General features: G+C 33.3%; 1 pseudogene; it reads left to right on the plus strand.

The window, feature by feature from the left end:
• The window catches only part of LOC149541023 (uncharacterized protein At4g15970-like), a 34,979-nt pseudogene extending 20,391 nt beyond the window's left edge, over nt 1–14,588 (plus strand).
• Nucleotides 14,589–17,180: the final 2,592 nt, after the last annotated feature.

Below are 17,180 nucleotides of genomic sequence, written 5' to 3' on the forward strand. Positions count from 1 at the left end.
GTGGTGGAAAAAAACTAGCTAAGATTAATGAACATATTTTACTCCATGGTTTAAATGTTGATATGCATTCAAGATAGAAGAATTTGCAAGAGGAGTGGTCTAAATTATGTAAGCAAGAAGAAGAGCATTGGAGATAAAAGTTTAGAGAATTGTGGCTTCAACAAGGGCATTAGAATAGTAAGCTTTTTCGTGCATCTACCAAACAAAAGAAGGCTAATAACACAATCTTTACAATTCATGACCATCTAGGAAATTTGATTTCTGATGCTAAGGGCATTCAAATTGAGAATGTAAGGTTCTTCTCTAATCTACTTTCCCCTTCACCGTAGGATCCACCCTCTTCTCACCTTGTGGATGAGATCTTGGATTCCATTCCTTCTTTGATTGTGCAACAAGACAATCTAATTCTTATAGCCCCATTTACTCTTTTTGAGATATGTGTTGTAGTCTTTTCTATGCCTATTGATAAGGCACCAGGCCCTGATGGATTCATTGCATTATTTTTTCAAAAATAATTGGGATGACATTTGTTTTGAATTGCTTGAGGTTCTTGAATAATCCAAGAAAAATGTTTCCATTTTGAAGAACTTAAATACCACCAATATTTCTCTCATCCCAAAGGTTAATGATCCCTATTCTTTTTCTGTCCTAGTTCTTTATGTAACACTATCTATAAGATTATCACAAAGGCTATTTATTTGCAACTTAAGCCCATTATTCCAAAAATTATATCAACAAAACAAGGGAGTTTTGTTCTTGGTCGAGAAAAAATTGAGGGGGCTATAATAGCCCATGAGACCCTTCATTCCAACAAAGAACATTATATTGCAGCCTTTGTGATGAAGGCTTACGATAAATTGAATTGGTCTTTTCTTCTTCTAGACCTTCATCAGTTTAGTTTTTCTTCTAGGTGGTGTAAATGGATTAAAGCTTGCATTTAAAGTTTACATTTTTCCATTCTCATTAATGGTGCACCAGCAGGTTTATTTGCCTCTTCCCAAGGAGTTCATCAAGGTGACCCTCTTTCTCCATGTTTGTTTATCATTATGGTAGAGGTCTTTAGTAGACTTATTAACTCTTTTAATCAAAAAGAGTTGTGGAAAGATATCAATATTGTAGGTACATCTTTGTCCATAATCCATTTTCTTTTTGTTGATGATACTTTACTCTATGGATCATCTAAATATCAAGAAGCATAAAGTATGAAGAAATCCATTGACCTATATACACAATTTTTAGGTTAATGTATCAATGTAACTAAATCTGAATTTATGTTTTTAATACATCCCAATTGGTTACTCAAAGAATAATCCATCTTGTTGGTTTTTCCCATGATCATTTACCTTCTACTTATCTTGGTGTTCCATTTTTATGGGATTAAACAAACCCTCTTATTGGAAATCTATGATTGATCATATCAATAGTAGAATTAGTGCTTGGAAGGTTCACTGGTTATCCCTCTCGGGTAGAATTTTTCTTATCAAAACTATTCTTTCTACCATTCCTAATTATTACTTCTCCATTGTACAAACCTCCAAAGGTATCATCTCTCAAATTGAAACTTTAATCCACACCTTTCTTTGGTTCGATAATATGAATGGTCAGAAGAAAATACCGCTAATTTCTATTCATGACATGTCAACCTCTTACAGAATAGGAGGTGTTGGACTTACCAACATTACCAATAGGAATAAGGCTTTTGATGCTAAACTTGTTTGGTAAATGTATGAAAAATCCTCTGCCAAAAGGTGTCACCTTTTACAAAAGAAATATTTAGATAACTTGGAACCTTCTAGAGTTCTTACTATGCTAGACCTGCCAAAGGGGTCTGTCATTTTGGATTTCATGATGGCTTCTTTAGAAGTTATTACTTCATTAATATCATGGCAAATGAACAACAAGGATAGTGTCAATTTTTAGTTTGATTCATGGAATGGGTTCCCCCCCGTCCTACCACTATTGATTCGTTAAAGTATTTCTCAAACATAGTGATCCAAGCTTGGGGGACATCTTTTTCTACTTATGTGTAATGCCCCGCCCGGAGATCCTTGGAAACAAGGATTCAAATCAAGCCAAGATTTTTTATTTTTTTAACAAGTATGACTGCACAAGACAACATCATACAGGGATTACAAAGATCGCAACAAAAGACTTCAACACAATCCTGGCAACCAATGAATCTCCAAACGCCACTACCAAAAGACAAACACGAACAAAAGCCAACAACCACCACGACAATATGAGGGTTCAAGAACAACCACTCATCAACAAAACACCAAGCTGGGGTAAAATGCAGAATCCTGAAATTTGGCTAAGCTTGAAATCCTAAAGCCCTGAGAATTGGCTAAGTCTAGATTTCTGAACCCCTGAAATTTTCTAAAATCCATAACTTATCTCCAAGAGGTCTGAAACCTATCTCAAACGATTTGTCGCATATATTAAAATATATCTTAACTATAAGTTGACGTAAATATACGTCAACTTATACTTAAACGATATATTTTAAACCCCTAGAAAATCTGTTTTGAGCCAAGAAGATGTAAAAACCAAAAGGGTGTTCAAAACCAACTTTTGAACATTCATCCAACAAGCCTAGATAGCCCCTTGTTTCTCGCGTAAGAAAGAAAACTAGTCTCGAGTTTCGTGCGAGATCTTTCACTGCTTCGTGCGAGAAAGTGCGCACTTCGCACGAGGACAACTGAGCTTCGTGCAAGGATTCACATTCTCGCGCGAGGATTCCCTACGCACCGCATGAAGATTTACATTCTCATGCGGGAAGTGTATTCTTTCGCGCGAGAAAGAAAACCCCTAGGGAATCTATTTTGAACCAAGAAGGTGTAAAAACCAAAAGGGTGTCCAAAACCAACTTTTGAACTTTCATCCGACAAGCCTAGATAGCCCCTGTTTCTTGCAGAAGAAAGAAAACTAGTCTCGAGTTTCGTGCGAGATATTTCACTGCTTTGTGCAAGAAAGTGTGCACTTCACGCGAGAACAACTGAGCTTCGTGCGAGGATTCACATTCTCACGCAAGGATTCCCTACGTGCCGCGTGAAGATTTACATTCTCGCGTGGGAAGTGTATTCTTTCACGCGAGAAAGAAACAGTCTCGCGCGAGGAAAATACAATCTCGTGCGAGGAAAAAAATCAGCGTGACACAAAACACAAGCAAAAAGCTAAACAAACAAGGAAACCTCCACACCGGTGAGTACCAGATCCACGTAAATTGAGGAATGAACACTTGAGAGCACTAACAACAAGGAAAGAGGAACATCTAACCATCTAAAACATAAAAGCGAAGCACATACTGAAATAAACATCGCAATGAATAAAAATACATTTTAGAGCTAAACAACCAAATAAGTGTCTGATTCCTCCCAACTATCAATAGCATCATAAGACCATCGTGGGTCCTAGCCATCCCTCGTGCGTAACATCCCAAGCCACCGACCAAATCTTCGATACTATCATAATAGGGACGTCACTACTAAAAGCATGCAACAATATAAGCACAAGGAAATCTAACATGCTAGTGATAATGCATAAGATAATCCTACAGTAGGTAACATCACCTATCACATGCTAAACAATAGTAAGCAACAAATATACTACTAAAGCAAATCACATCATCTAATCATATGCTAAAAATCATACTAAGGGAATGCGCCAAATAAAATAAAATCATCTGAACATGATATACAAGCATCCCAATGAAAGCATAAATCACAAGAAAGCATACTCCAGAACCCGAAGTACCAAGTGAAGACATCCAACAATGGTCGCACTAGGACAAAGATCATCTCTGTACACCAATCCCTAGCAGTGGTGAAGGTAGCTATGCCTCCCAACCACGTGGCACCCATAGGTCCACACCCACCATGTTGATGGAGATAATGATCCAAGTGCAAACACACATAAAACACAACATCCATGGCTAACACTCACGCCAGACAGTATGATGGCTGAACCAAGAACCTAAGACAATGCAAGGAGTACAGGTTGTGGTCAGACACTCAAAAGGCTACTAAGTAGGGACTAACATCATGGAGAGTCGCTTGGCATCAAAAAGCCCAAGCTAGGACTTGCGCAGATTCAAGATCCCTCAACGAAAAGGCTCTTGCACCCCAAACCTTTTTATTATCTTAAGTTTTATTACCAGTCACACATTTTATTTTATTTTCACTTAATTAAAGCTTCCTTCGCCAACCCTCTGGGCACAATGATCACCAGGCTGCGAGGTAGAAGCCCCCTCCATATGCTACCCTACCCTACCCATGCTCATCCTATGACAAGTGCCCATGGGCATGCATAATCCCATCCCAACCCCAATGATCATAACTTTCAGAAAATTCATGAAAGATCGAGCCTCGCAAGTCACCCAACAAATGTACGTGCACGTACTCGTGTGTGGCACACCACCATCGCAAAGATCATAACACAAGGACGGCAATGAGAACACAATGCAAAACAAACACCCAACCGAAAGCAACTCAAGAGGATAGATTCTACACGAATCCCAAAGCCAATAAAACCATACATCATTAAATCACTCAATCGGCCTCAATCTGAGAGTATGGATTTGACATGAATCCCAATGATGCAACAAGACCAAACATCATGAACTCACTCAACCGGCCTCAATCCGAGAGTATGGATTCTACACGAATCCTAGCATTCACGAACAAAAGCAAAGGTCCAAAAGAAACCATAACAACAAGTATAAAATCACTCAACCAAACACAATGTCGGGAGTACAGATGCAACACGCCTCCCAATGTAACATAAAAGTGCAAAAGTGGTCTGACTGATATCCAAATGGATCATCCAAGTCCACGACCCACATTGTGCCAAGAAAACTCGAGAAAATAGGGCGGCACGCAAAATGAGGTAAAAATCTCAAATTTTGGAAAAACTTCAACATTAAAACCCACTTGGCCTTTGGGTTCAAAAACCCCAAAAATCCAAAAATAAATAGAATCAGACACCGTATGCAAAAATGGCCAGCATAACGGTGCAAAACTCCAAACCCTCATCTCGAAAAAAAGGAAAATGTTCATACCTGCCCAACCGAGTAGAACTAACATACAGAAATGGAGGGGAACACTAGTTCTCAGCCTCCAAAGAAACGGCTACCAAAAATAGAAGCAGAAACAATAAAACAGGAACGCCCTACCTCACAGCCAAAAGGGAAAAATGGGAATCTGAACCATAAAATAAATATCTCGCAGAAGTAGCTGAAAATTGCGGCAATCCAAGGTTTCCGCAAGCTGGATCCAACGAGCCCAACCTCGTGATGATCCCATGCCCATAGCTCCCACAACGAACAAAACAATTTATCCTCATGAAGAGAATTTTGGGTTTTACTCTCCAACTTTCCAATTCAAAAGTGAGAAGTGAGGAATTAAATTCCTTTTTGGATACTTATTCACATTTTGGGTGAATAATCGATTAGGGCATTTAACCAGCCAATCTAGTTGAACCCCGAATCGACCCAAATGAAAACAGGTTATTCCTATAAATAGGAATTCATCTATGGCTAAGCTGCCAGAAATTAAATTAAATCAATTAAAAAGCCTTGAAACCCAAAAACACATAAATCTCCTTAATAACTTTTGCGACAATGCGAACCTCTAAATTCACAAACATGCTTACTGGTCTAATCACATAATGCAAATGAGTTCGGATTTAATAATCACCAAAAGGTTTAAATTAAAACATTTAATTAAGGATATGTCAACTATACAAAGGTGACATTGGTAAAATATGAACGGCTGAATCACTAACTCAAAGTGCCATTGCCAAGGATATAAATCCTGCACACTAAACAACATGATCAAGTGCAATTGCATATAATAACATAGCCGAAGCAATAAATGTATTAAATCACCTAATTTAACCATTTATTTAATTATATTCAAATAATCTATTTACATCACTCACATTCGCAAAAGGCATAGCAACGCAGGAATGAAGTAAATAACCATAGCATTAAATCCATCACATAACAAAATCAGAGGTATGTCCAAATACCAGATAACCAGATAACATCATAAAACACACTGTCATCTCAAAATGGCATCATCATGCAATATGATTAACTGAACATCATAGTAGTCTAATATCTATGATACTGGAATCAAAGAGTAACATCTGACCCTTGGGTCATCTCAAATGTAAACATAACATGAGCAACAAATATCTCTCTAATCATAAATGTAACAAGGTAAATGTCTACAACACATAACCAAATAATCTCACATGAACAATCCATTTAATTACTTACGCATTTAATAAAGATTGATTACTCTACATTAAAAGGGCACTTAACACACATAAACAAACATAGTCATAAAAATGACTAACCACTGCTATAGGAACCTAGTCCAGTGTAGCATGGTAATAGTACATAGAGCAATCTCTACACACATCTCAAGGTAATCACGAAACAACCTCATGATACCACATCGATCCTGGTAACCACTAACACTAACCTCAGTGAACCAAAAATTACATCATAATCTCAAAGATCAGTCAAAAGCATAATCAACGTCACTGATAAAGAAACATAAATCCAAACACCTCAAAGGTGTAGACCACTCAGGGTCACAATCAAGAACAATCACAAAAAAAAGATCATCAAGGTTGCATCCATCAGGATGACTTTCAAAAGTCAAATGGGAGAGGCACTACATTATGTATAAGTTATTCATAGAGTCACAGAGCTAGTCATTTGACAAGACCCCTCAATTCTTCTTATATCCCACAATCAGGCTACCTCTTTCAAACAAGTACTAACTAAAAGGAATGCTTTTATGTCTAATCAACTAGATTTCCTCTTTTGGGTTCTAGCTAAAGATGGTAAATACTTTATTAAACTAGGATACTTAGCTCTCCAACACAACCAATTTAATTATACCACATATCATGCTTTTGAATTCTACTAGAATAGCTCAATTCTACAAAAAGAAGGATGCTTTGCATGGCTTGCACTAAAGAACCAAATTTTAACTAGTGATCATCTTCATAGTTTGAGCATTTCTAATCACTTTCACTATGTTCTCTATCTACAAGTTATAGAAACAACAGGTCACCTCCTCTTAAACTACCCTTTTGCCCAAGATTGTTGGCATTTTGTCCTTAATAAGCTTAATTTCTATATGCCATTACCTAATTCTCTATGGAATTTATTCCAAGCATGGCCAATCTTATACTCTAAATCAATATTTTCATGTCTTTGGAAGTGCATCCCTACATCTATAGTATGGGCAATTTGGTGGGAAAGAAACAAGAAAAGTTTTAGACAGACATCATCTCCAATCCCTCAATTTTTTGAAGGATTAGAGAGATTAATTGTTGAGCTTGTTAATGCTTGAGTAAGTAAATGTAAGGATAAACATGTTTTTTCTCCTTAGGATGGCTATGTTATTCATCAATGGAAGAGTTTACTTTTTCCTCATCTTCCTACTCCAATGTGTCCATCCAAGATTCCTCTTATCCTAGCACAAACCAAGTGGATTCCTCCAAGTGAGGGTTATTTCAAACTCAATTTTTATGGGACCTCTAGAGGAAATCCAATCAACTTTGGCTATGGCATAGTCATTAGAGATTTTTAAGTTCATGCAATTACAACAAAATCATCTTCTCTCCCTCAGTGTACTAATAACAAAGTTGAGGCCTTGGCCTTGCTTTTTGGTTTGGAACTTGTAAAATCACTTTCTATATCTAAGTTACATGTTGAAGGGGATTCATCCATTATTATTAATGCATGTATTAAATGTCATGTATAGAATTGGTCCATACAGTATATATTACATCAAGTATGGTCTCTTCTTGATTCAATCTCTAAATGTTACATCATGCATACTTATAGAGAAGGCAATCTTTTAGTTGATTGTCTAGCTAATTTGGGTATTGACGAGGTTTATATTAACTCCTGGGTATGTGCAGGATCATGGTGTGCCAAAAAGTGGCGATCTAAAAAATATGTAGTTCTGAAATGCCTCAAAGAATTTCAAAATCTATTCCAACTTTTTTTCCACCCATCCTGATACTAAATGAAAACAATTAATACCTTTATAATTCCTACTATATCTTTCGATACCAACCTTATATGGTCATCTTCAAAACATCACGAAAATGTGTTTTTGGCATGTTCTTATGTGTTTTTTACTTCAAGCATATAGCTGACGACTTTTTTTAAACCAAAATTTGATGTAATGAAAAGGGTTTCTTAAGAATGTTCTTAGATTTTCATAAATGTAAGGTTTGTCAAATTATGAGTTCAGTAAGTAATTATTACTTATTTCCTAATGGAGTTAGCTACAAAGTGTTGATTGACATACTGGTTGAAAAATAGTTATAACTTTCAAACCGTATAAGATTTGTGAAATCCGAAAGATGCGTCACATTCTATGCTTCGACTAGTATAAGAAAAATAAAAGAAAAACTTAATTTTGATTTTTTTGAACTAGTTAAGGGGGTCAGACACGGGAGTTTTTTAATTCCAAAAATAGTATAGTAGAAAATTCATAATTAATTATTTCTTTAGAAAAAAAATTCTCAAAAATATGTGTCACATCCAAGCATGAGTCTAATTTTTATATCTAAAATTATATTTAAAAATATTATCATTTGATTATGATTAAGGTGGTCAGACATACACCTACTTTTTATTTTCGCCCCAAAATTTTTGTAGCACTCCGTTAACATCCAAACTTTTGACCAGTAAAATAATTTTTTCTCCAGATAAGGCCTTGTAGTTTAGAAAGTAGATTCAATTTCCTACAGATTATTTTCTTACAACTCTTTGATATAAATTTTAGTACCACTTTAAAATTATGTGTCAAGCTAACATAACCCTGATTTGCTAGTTTTTCACTGCCACTTAAGGCCATAGTTTTGTACACCATGATCCTGCACATACCCTCATTACTTTCCCTACCTAACTTCCTTCATCTCCCCAACTTGGTTAATATTGTGGCAAAATAATATGTTTAGAATAAGATTGACTCATTCTCATATTTTATTTAATAGGAAATCATGACTTCTCTATGATTTCACATGTTTTTTCTTTTATTGATTTCACTTGTTCTTTTGAGATATTGTATACAAGTCATGGTCTTGGATTGCACTTGCATCAGATGGCTTTCTAATATCATGGTATCAATTGGAGTTTTGGATGTAGATCAGTGATGGCAATGTTTATGATAGTTTTTGGCTAGGCTCTTGGTTTTGTCTCTAGCACCAAACAATGAATTCTATTCATATGAGTTTTGGACTCTTTGTAATCACTATATTATTGATTTGGGAATCTCTAGGACAAGATTCATTAGTGTTGATAGATACTCTCTCTTGATGCAGTATTTTTTCTTCTCTATCCTTTTTGTATCAGGCAATGACCAAAGCTTTTCTTTTCTAGTTCTTTTCTCCAGGAGCTATTTTGAACAATTTAGTTTTAATATAAATATAATGTTTCACCCAATATACATACATACATACATAAATGCATACATACATACATACATAAATATATTATTTATTTATTTTTTTTAAATTTTTTTCCACCTTCCTTACGCTTTAGTCCGGAACAATGAATGAGCCTTCAAATTTTAGTTGTAATTGACAAAAATTGTTTCTCCGAACAAGCACATGATTTTATAGGTGATAAACAAACTACATTCTAGAATTTACCTTATGGATTTGGAGTATTTAATTGCATTGAAGATAGCTAGAAATTTATTGAATTTTAAGTTTTAGTAATTCTTTTTTCTTCTTACATTTATGACTCACACCTAATTAAAACATTGATAATTATCATTTTTGAAATTTATAAATACATGAAATTTATCAAACTTTATAATAATTTAATGAATTTAAAAAATATTTAAACTTAATTGGTCTAAATTTTATAAATAATTGCAGGTAACAAATGCCTGCTATAAAGGAACTAATAAAACTAGTAGTTGCATGTTTTGTTCATGCAACAAAAAGCTGATATTTTTTTAAATCAGTAATTGGCCGAAGCCAAGATTAATTATTTCTTTTTTTAATAATTAATTATTTTTATGTGTTAAGTGAATTCGAACCCAAGACCTCTGACATAAGAGGCTCACAAGTTAGCATTGTGTTATAGGCTCTTGCCTAAGATAGAGATTTTATTTGTATCTATAAACGTTATATGACACATTCATAACAAAATTTTGATGAGAAAAGTTTCAATGATTTCATTTTTTTTTTTTATTAATAGGAGATAAATATTTAAAAAATATATATTTTATCTAATTTGAAAATCAAATTATTCTTCCCAACTATAAAATGTAGTAATTTTTTTTATTTAATAAAAAATGTATATTCTCAAAATTTGTTACATTCTTGTAATTCAAAAATTCTATCACTAATTAAATTCTACTTAATGTATGAAAACTAAAATAATCAATATAGCAATTGTTATTCACATTCCAAATAATTATGGTCATGTTGACTACTCCCAAAATATCTACATCTTTGACTCTTATACATGGTTTGCTCTCAATATTGTCCAAAATAGAAAAAAAACAAGAATCATCAATAAAATTAAAAAACATATTCTATCACAATTCTATCATCAGTACACACAAATAACTTGTTTGTGCAATTCTAGATCTTGCCGGAGAAACAAAACTTATAGAAAAATACAAACAAAACATAAAGTCATTGAAAATAATTTTTTATCAACTAGAATTACAACATGTGTGAATTGCAATGAATAAATAAAGGAAGAAGAAAAAATTTGGATGTAATTTCTGAAGAGGTGGAGAAAACAATTAATAGTTCACATTTAACATAAATTTCTCCATAAGTGATGGGAAAAAACCATTGTTGCTAATCTGGAATTAACAGATAATTGTTCCAAATTTAGGATCTAGTTGTTCATTATTTTTTACATCATTAAAAAAAAATGTTTTGTTTTGTTCATGTGAAATTTGTAAAATGGAGAGGTCTTAGATAATTGGAATATTCCAAATTTGGGAAAGGTAATTTAACAACTTTCTAATTGTTCATTTTTTTACATCATTAAAAAAATAAAAGGTCTTTTTTTGTTCATCTGGAAATTGTAAATTTAACAAATTTCTAATTGTTCATTATATTTTACATCATTAAAAAAATAAAAGGTCTTTTTTTGTTCATCTGGAAATTGTAAATTTAACAACTTTCTAATTGTTCATTATTTTTTACATCATTAAAAAAATAAAAGGTCTTTTTTTGTTCATCTAGGAATTGTAAAATGGAGAGGTCTTACTGCTTAAAAATTTAGGAAAAAAAGATACTTTAAAGTTTTAAATATTATTAGCTTTTAGAAATCTTGATCAAGGAATCTAGACTTTTCAAAAGATTCATTTAGAACTGTTCATGTTAAAATTCTTCTCATATTATGGACAAATGTCTTCAAAATAAATTAAGAAATAAAAGATTGATTGCATGGATAATGTCCATTCCAATCATAGATGAAAAATGTGATGCATCCATCATAAACTACAACATTCAGATTTCTTCAAAGTCCCCTATACTGCATCATTTATAATTTACTTATTATTAAAATATTGGTATTATTAAGATGATAACAATTGAAACATTGGTCTTGTATAAATAAATGATATAAATAGTATCATTTTCAATTGAAGACTTGTGAAGATTTCTAAATTTCTTAACAGTGATCGATAAAAAAATTTATATGAAGATTTGATTAGAATATTTTTAATTAACACAAGTTATTAAATTTAATGATTTATCATCAAAATAATTTTATTTAAAAAAAAAAAGCATACACAAGTATTAAAATTGAACGAAACAAATTAATTTTTAATAATCTATCATATAAGAACTATATATTTATTAAAATATATTATTAAACAATGAAAATTAAAGAACAATGTTTAGTTTAAAAATTTTTTAGGGACTTCAATTTTTTTATTTAAATTCCATGCATTACCTCTGTGCCACACCACAACCTTGTAATATTCTAATTTTGAAGTCTAGTGCATAATGGTGACTTTTTTTAATCTTCAATAGCCAAAATGAGTAACCTTTTGTTGTTGAGATGAGGCAAAAAAATTTGGTCATTCTAAATATATATTTAGTAAATGTCATATTAAAAGTAGCTTACATTAGTCCCATACATATACGATGGGTATGTAAGTTTATTATATATATTTATATTTTGTAAGTTTATTATATACATCTAATGTTTCAAACAAAAATTGAATATCCACTGAGATAAAATATTTAGTAGTGTCTCCTTTTTTTTCTTCATTTCTTAATTGCTCTCCCTCTCTTAAAATATTATCAAATGAGAGGCCAAATAAATTTAACCCTAAATTATTGCTCTACTACTTCAAATCTCATCTTAGCTCTAAAACTAAAAATATAAATCAAAAACCAATTTCTTTCTCCTCTATATCTGGAGACCTCGATAAATAGAGAGATGATTTGGGCTCTCTAAAAAGGAACTGTAAATTCCAAAAAAAAACATAAGAAAAAAGAATACCCGTGCCTTTGGCTTTTCCTTCAAAGCTTTTCACATAGATCTCAAAATATGTCAAGGGAAAGCAACAAATTGGCATGGCTAAAATTATCACATCTTTCCTGAAAAAAAATCTACAAAACAAATAATTGAACTCCAAAATTTCTTGTAAAAGTGGTAAAATCTCCTCTTTTTTGTATTTCCTTGGGTCTTTAATGCCCCACAATCACTTCATTGTTTAGTTATGTAAATTCTATTAACAACATCCTACAACTTTGTTATGTAATTTCAACATTAAAGAGTACACTAATAAGATTAGATCCCAACATCTAGGGGAAGAAAAAAATCAACATATAGGGGAAGAAAAAGAAAAGGTAGCTTAGGGAATATAATTTAAAGCATACATTCTACCATTTTATAATCCATTCATACTTGCAACTATGGTCTGGAAAATTCTAAGAAAAAAAAAGCATTTGTTCTACCATTCAAGGAGCCTACAAATAGTTGAGAATGGTTAACGGTTTTGTAAGCAGAGTCTTGTGTGGCCCCATAAATTTTAACAACCACAAAATATTTTCCACCATAGCTTCTTGTGGATCTTCAAGTCTTTCATCCAAAATATCCTTTACCGAAGCTCACTTCCATTATTAGTTTGAGCTGCATTAAACCAAGCTTCCTTGAACCCTTCTCTGACAGGATGTTTTATTCTTATTGCTTCCAATGCCAACACTCCAAAGCTATACACATCCCATTTCTCCATTGTGCATAAAATTAAAACTCAAATTATAAGTTTGGAAGAATTTTCTATGGAAAGCATTCCAAAAAAGTTTCGAACGATCTAAACATTAAATTAATTTTTTTTTAAAGATTGGAAAGGGGTCTTTGTAGCTTTTGCAATGGATATGCAAGACTATTAACACATATTAGAAACTTGTCCGTGAAATTAAATATCTTTTAGAAATTTCTAAAAGTCGGTTGACCGGATCAAAAAAATTAAAAATCAACAAGTCTTACAAATTTTCCATTACAAAAACAATTTTGGGGAACAAAGTTCCCACACTAAGCCTATCAGCTTAATTAATAACATAATACAAAAGAATATCTTCAATTTAAATACTTTTCATATATGTATTAAAAAATATTTGTGAAAAGTATCAAAATAGCTTTATTGCTATGTGAAATTCTTTTCTTAAAGTCTAATTTAGTTGTAGTGAAGTAGGCATGTACACTAGTTGTTTTAAATTAGTTTATTAATAAAATAATGTATTCTACAGTTTTTACGAAAAAAGATGGAATAATACTATGAAAATGAAAAGACGCAAAAAAATAGAGGAATAACAAAGAAGGAAATGGGGGATATCGAAGAGAAGAAGAGGAGGCGAGGGAGAGGAAAAAGGAGAAAGGAAGACGAAGGGATCTGAAAAAAGTTGGATAAAGGAAGATGCCATGAAGAGCTGGAGGGGTAGCTTCCCAATTTCTTGGATATTGCTATGAAAACCGAATGAGGTGGACATGGAAGGCTAGAGAAATTGGAGGAATTAATCCTCTCAGTTTCTTGGATGCTGCAAGGAAAGTAGAGTGCAACAGACAAGAAGGCCCATGAAATCTACTACTTATAATTATCGAACTGTTTAAAACCAATCACATAGACTGGGGTCTAGCAAATTTTTGAGGTGGAGAACAATTATAATCTACTTGAGTTTTAAACATGGGCAGCAATGAGTACATATTGGATTTGGAAACTGAAATCACCATATGGTAGAGCTCATGGGCCTCCGATGACTGTATTAAATTTGATGTCAGATGTGGGCGTATTGAGATCATCCAGATGAAGGAGCTGGCATGGTCAGTTGAAGCCCGACGCATGCCCAATTGCAAAGATTACATTTTCAATATCATTGATGTCAATCCACCCGAATCCCTTCTTCATTTGCAAGCCAAATTGGATCTTCTGCTTGCAGCACTCCAGAGGTACGTTAGGTGTATGTTCAGGGTGGAGGAATTGCTGGATAAATTGTATGCCTGTTCCTGCTTCTTGTCACAGGCAAAAAATGAGAAGCGGTGGTGGATTCTTGTAGATGTCGAGTGTTAATTATTGTTAGTTGGATAGCTGTTATTTCTGACTCGAAAATAGCAGTAGTATTTATGGGTAGGTTGGATAGCTGTTCATCCGTATCTATGTATATAAGCATTAGTTATGGGTAGTTTGGACAACTGTTTGTCCACTTGCCGAGAATCAGTAAATGGTTTTAGTGATTCCCTTTTGGACACCTTGCAACCAATTCTATTATTGGCTGTCGAGTTGTCTTAATCTCAGCCGTTGGTTTGATTTAATCTCAGTCATTGGTTTACCAATAGGAGTAGTATAAAAAGGGGTCATTGGGTCATTTGGAAAGATAAGTTTTGGAGAAATGTTTGCAGTGTTAGCAAACAACCTTGCAGTGTTAGCAAGGGTGCAGTGTTAGCGTGGGGATAGCAGTGGGGAATATCAGGGAGAGAAATTAGGAGGTTGTTGAAGTTCTGCTAGTAAGAGGCAAGGAATTTTGTATCTCTTGATTTGCTGAAGTTTTATATAATTCCTCATCTGTAGAATTGTTTTTCCCTTACGGGTTTTTCCAGGGACAATTTGTTCGAAAATATTGTGTTTATTATGTTGCGCATTTCTTTCCGTATTTTACAAGTGAAGTTGCAGTTGTGTTATTTTTCAATATTAGCTAGAAATTTGTTTTCAGTAGTTTAATAATCATTTATGATAGGAGATTAATAATCAGTGACTGCAATAGTTAGATTTTTCACATGGTATCAGAGCATTGTTAAGGGTAGAAGAGTTTTGCCCTAGGAAAGAAATTTTGATCTCTTTAGATTTATTATTGCTTTAAACCCTTGAGATGGCTTCAGCTAGTTTGAGAGATCAGGATAGATTGGATGGTGCCTCAAATTTTGGTGTCTGGAAGGCCAGAATTTCTTTATTGTTGGAAGAGAATGGTATCAAGGATTATGCTACCAGTGGTGTACCTGTACCAACAGATGCAACACAGTTTGTAGCATATAGGAAAGACGATGCCAAAGCGAGGAGGATTATCCTTGATGGTGTCAAGGATCATATTGTTCCACATATCTTGGAGCTAGATACAGCAAAGAAGATGTGGGACACCATTCTAAATCTGTACCAAAATGCTACCACCAACAGGAAGTTGATTCTCAAAGAGAAGCTAAAGAATACCAGGATGAATCAGGGAGAAGACATCACAAGTTACCTCACCAGGCTCAGAATTGTCAAGGATGAGTTAGCAGCTGTTGGAGATAGCCCTGGTGATGATGAGCTAGTGAGAATAGCCCTAAATGGGTTTACTAAACAATGGAGTGTCTTTGTTCAAGTTGTCAGTGGACGAGATACTTTACCGAGTTGGGATCGACTATGGACTAATTTCACTCAGGAGGAGTTTAGACTAAGTCTTGTCAATGGGGCCAACAAGAGTCAGAAAAATGAGGTGGAACAAGAGAACGTTGCCCTAGCGGGTAAAAGGAAAGCAAAGAAGGGATCTAGCAAAGGATCAAATTCACAAAGTGAAAAGAAGAAGAAGGACCTTTCTAAGGTCAAGTGCTTTGGATGTCACGAGTTTGGCCACTATGTCAATGATTGCCCAGAGAGGAAGAAGGGTAAGAAGCAGGTGGCAACTTCAGCAAGTGTAGAAGAACTCTCCAGCAGAATGGAAGATGAGTTTGCACCCATAGCTTGTATGGTTAGCTCAACCTCATAGTGTGTTTGATATATAGATAGTGGGGCATCATTTCATATGATAGGAGTTAGAGAGTACTTATCCAGTTACAAGGAGGAGGACACCAACATCTAGATTTCTATGGGAAACTTGTCCAAACTCAACCCTGTTGGGAAAGGGACTGTTCAATTTCAGAGCGAGAATGGGAAGATAATTCCTCTTCCTGATGTGTTATATGTACCAGGCTTAGGGGGTATGTGCAGGATCATGGTGTGCCAAAAAGTGGCGATGTGAAAAAAAGAGAGTTTGAAGACGCCTAAAAGCGCTTCAAAATCCACTCTGACTTTTTTTTACCTATCCGGGAACCAAACCTGGAAGGTTAAGCCGAGCCTTATTGGATATCTGATATCATATCGGATATCCGATATCATATCAGATATCCAATATCATACCGGATATCCAATTTTAAATCCAATATCCGACTAATAATTAAAATCATATAATAATATGATATATTATTTAATATTATTATTATTGATATAAAATAATAATATCAAATAATATATCATAGTATTATATTATAATAATAATATTATTATTTAATATTATTATAATAATTGTTATTATACTATAATATAATAATAATATTATCATTATTATTATACTATAACCGATATCATATCAGATATCCGATATCATACCGGATATCCGATTTTAAATCCAATATCTGACTAATAATTAAAATCATATAATAGTATGATATATTATTTAATATTATTATTATTGATATAAAATAATAATAATATCAAATAATATATCATACTATTATATTATAATAATAATATTATTATTTAATATTATTATAATAATTGTTATTATACTATAATATAATAATAATATTATAATTACTATTATACTATAATATAATAATAATATTATTATAATAATTATTATACTATAATATA

Source organism: Cupressus sempervirens, chromosome 9 (assembly GCF_028749045.1).
Source record: "Cupressus sempervirens isolate cs-2001-9-10 chromosome 9, ASM2874904v1, whole genome shotgun sequence".
In the NCBI taxonomy this organism is placed as follows: Eukaryota; Viridiplantae; Streptophyta; class Pinopsida; order Cupressales; family Cupressaceae; genus Cupressus; species Cupressus sempervirens.